The sequence below is a fragment of the Pan troglodytes genome, chromosome 13 (assembly GCF_028858775.2).
Source record: "Pan troglodytes isolate AG18354 chromosome 13, NHGRI_mPanTro3-v2.0_pri, whole genome shotgun sequence".
NCBI lineage: Eukaryota > Metazoa > Chordata > Mammalia > Primates > Hominidae > Pan > Pan troglodytes.
The window spans coordinates 49364154-49368158 of record NC_072411.2 but is presented as its reverse complement, the minus strand read 5'-3'; the positions used below and the strand labels follow the sequence as shown (position 1 = coordinate 49368158).

At 33.4% G+C, this 4005-nt stretch overlaps 1 non-coding gene across 1 annotated transcript; it reads right to left on the bottom strand.

Moving 5' to 3' along the window:
• Window positions 1-2487: 2487 nt before the first annotated feature.
• LOC112208511 (small nucleolar RNA U13) lies at window positions 2488-2592 on the bottom strand. Its single transcript, XR_002942988.1, has one exon. It is a non-coding gene; the product is annotated as a small nucleolar RNA U13 (small nucleolar RNA).
• Between the last annotated feature and the right edge of the window lie 1413 nt (window positions 2593-4005).

The window sequence follows — 4005 nt, the reverse complement described above, 5'->3', positions numbered from 1 at the left end:
AAAGGCACATTCTATGTAACATTATGGAAATAACATCATAATTTCTATCTGACTTTTTTGCTTTTTCATGTCTTAAAAATGTTTTTATATGGTATCAATTCTTCTTCTACTATTTGCTTTAGTTTCAGTGCCTTTATCCTAGAAGGGTCTCTGTTGTGAAAGAACACAAAAGCAATCTTGAATAATTGGAGCCTTTTTGCCAGATTGTCTAATGTCAGTTTGTTTTATGGCACTGCTTCCCTATCTCCTCTTTGTCTGGCACTGCTTTGGAAGCATTCATCTCCATCACATCTTCTACTGTTAATGCCTCTGGTGTGATGTCTGTTAGCTCTTGAATTTCTCCAGCGTTCATATCTTGAAACCTTTCACCCCAATTTTATTGCCAAATCTCCAATCTCTTTTATGTCCTTTATTGGCTCTGTTGTAAACCTTGTGAAGTCATGTACAACATCTGGACACAGATTTCTCTGGCAGGAATTTATTGTTTCAGGCTTGATGGCTTTCACTGCTTTTTCTATAACAATGATGGCATCTTTTATGGTGTCATCCTTCCAGACATTCATCATATTCTCTATAGAGAGTATCTTCCATAGCATTGACAATCCTTTGGTTAGAGTACCATATATAATGAGACTTACAGGCCCTTATGACCCCCTGATCTAGAGGCTGAATTAAAGGCTTGTTGAAGGCAAGTAGACCACTTCAGTGCCTTTGGTGTTGAACTCATGGGGTTTTGAGTGGCCTGAGGCATTGTCCAATGTCAAAAAATCTTTAAAAGGCAGTTCATTACTGGCAAGGTGCTTCCTGACTTCAGGGACAAGGCATCAATGAAACTAATTCAGAAAAAGGGTTGTCCTCGTCCAGGCCTTTGTGTTGTACAACCAAAAGATTGTCAGCTGGTGTTAATTTTTTTCCTTCAAGGCTCAGGAGTTAGCAGCTTTATAGATAAGGGCAGTCTTGATCATTAAACCCAACCACATTTGCACAAAATGGTAGAGTTAGCCTATCCCTTTCTGCCTTAAGTCCTGGTGCTTACGTCTCTTTTTTACTAATACGTGTCCTTTCTGGCATTTTTTCTTTCTAGAACAGGGCACTTTCATCTGCATTAGAAACGTGTTAGGCAGATACTCTTTTTCCTCGATGATTTCTTTTTTAAATGACATCTTGGAACTCATCTGGTGACTCTTGGTCAGCAGAAACTACTTCTCCTGTTATGTTGACATTTTAATAAGCCAAAGCTCTTTATGAAATTATCAAACCATTCTTTGCTGGCATTAAATTATCCAGGTTTAGATCCTTCCCTTTCCTTTTGCTTTAAGTTGTCATATAATGACTTCACTTTTTCTTGAATCATTTTAGAGTCTATAAGAATGCCTTTCTTATATCAATCCTATACCCACATAAAAGCTGGGTTTTCAATATGAGATAAAAATATATTGCACAAAAAGTGCAAAGTTTTCATGTTTGCTTGCACAGTGGCACAAAAACCTCATAAATTTTATTTTTCTTTTCTTTTTTTCACAATGGTTCTTATGCTGAATTCTTTTATCTTGAAATGCTGGACAACTGCAGCTGTAGACCTCAAACTATAGTATCTATGAAGTAATTCAACTTTTTCTTGTAATGCCATAGCTTTTCTCTCCTTGGGAGCACGTCCAGCATCACTAGTGGCACTTTGTAGGGGTCACATGGTGTTATTCAAAGTTTACTACATTGCACTAAACATGATGAGAAAAACACAATAACCCAAGGTATCACTTTTTACTGTGATATGAAATTTACTGGAGACAAAATCCTCATCAGAAATGATTTGTGTCACATGGCTTTAAGTGGATACTCACAATACTTGGGATCACCACAGTAGTAACAGGAGGTGGCTACAAAGTTATTACAGTGGTACAATATGCACTTAATTTTATGCAGTTATGATTTAATACTGCATTTTTACATTTGTTTACATTTCTCTTGACAGCAAACGGCTTCATATATGGTCTGTGCTTGTGTGCATAAGTTTGGATAAATGTTGGTTTTTTCTAATAGGTTTGTGTATATTTTATCATTGCAATTGATAAAACAGTGTCTCCATATATTTTATGCATTCATAACACATCTACCTTTTTCTTATTTTTTTAATATTTCTAGGTTTTGTGGTTTGTCTGCAAGTTTTTTTTCAAATATTTGCAAATCTCCACACAATTTTCAACATATTTGTTGAAAAAATTCTTATGTTAGAGGATCTGTGTGGTTCAAACTGTTGTTCAAGGCCCAACTTTATGAATATGTAGATATACCACATTTTCTTTATCCATTTGTACACCAATGGGCATTAAGTTGTTTTCATTTTTCATATCTTGGCTATTGTGAATAATGCTGCAAAGAACATGGAAGTGCAGATATCTTTATGAGGTGGTGATTTCTTCTCCTTTGGGTGTATACCAGAAAAAGAATTGCTGGATTGTAGAGTAGTTCTTTTTTTTTTTTTTTTCAGGTCAGATGGGTAATGTGCCAAGATCATAAAAAGGTTCAGAGGGTGGCACATCTCACACATTTGTGTGAAAACCCAATCATCGTGCTCATGAACTACAAAAAGATGAGTAGTTCTATTTTTAATTTCTTTAGAAACCTCCATACTGTCTTTCATAATGGCTGTACCATTCTAGAGTCCCACCAACCGAGTAGTAGGATTATCTTTTCTCCATACCCTTGTCAACATTTGTTATCACTTGTCTTTTTGATAGTAGCCATTCCTCCAGGTGTGAGGTGATCCCTATGATTTTAATTTTTACTTCCCTGATGATTAGTAATGTTGGATACCTTTTCATATACTAGTTGTCCATTTTTATGTCTTCTTTGAGGAAATATGTGTTTAGGTCCTTTATCTAGTTTTTAATCAGGTTATTTATTTTTCTGCTATTGAGTTGAAAGAGTTCCTTATAAATTTTGGATACTAACCCCCTATCAGAAATGTGGTTTGCAATAATTTTTTCCTAGTCCATAGGCTGCTTATTCATTTGTTGATTATTTCCTTTGTTGTACAGAAGCTTTTTAGCTTGATATAGTCCCATTTGCTTATTTTTATTTTTGTAACCTGAGCTTTGAGTGTGATATTCGAAACGTCATCACCAAGGGCAATTCAAGGAGATTTTCTCCTATGCTTCTAGGAATTTATGACTTCAGGTCTTACACATAGGTTTTTAAAAAATCTATTTTGAGTAGACTTTTGTATATGGTGTAAGATAAGGGCCTAATTTCGTTCTTTTGCATGTGAAAATCCAGTTTTCCCAGCACCATTTATTGAAGAGACTGTTCTTTCTCCATTGTGTCTCAATGATGAAAATTAAAAATATACCTATTGAAGTTAGCAATAAAAGGAAGATGTCCACTGATATTGCTACTTTCAAAATAAATTCCTTGGAAATAAAACTAGATAAGAAAAAGGATTAGAAGTGTTATACTTCTAATATAACACTTATTAGGTGTTATAATACCTAATTATATTGTATATAATATTTGAGATATATGCAATATTATCTGTTATATATGTAATATAATATAATTAATTTAATTAATTAGCAAAGAGAACAGTAAGTAGTCATACTTTATGGAAAATGGAAGAAGTCAGCTGAAAAATCCAAGAATTAGTAGTAAAAATATTTTAAGAATTTCTTCTAATTGATAAGAAAATAAATCAAAGCCTAAACAAGAAAATATAAAATATGAATTAGTAATTTATAGGAGAAATAAAAAGAATGAATGCAAATGTTGGTTATAACAGAGTTAAAACTTTAAACAAAAATGATTCTAATCTTTGCCCTTAAAAGTGACAAATATTAAATACATTGACCTTTGCCCAGGATTTATTATATGTAAGAAAACACATATTCTTACACATTGTGATAGTTTTATAAGTAAGCCTGGTCTTTTCTGAGAGTAATTTGACTCTGTGTATAAAAATGTATGTATATACTCAGCAATTCTAGCTCTAACCTAATGGAAATTCATTCA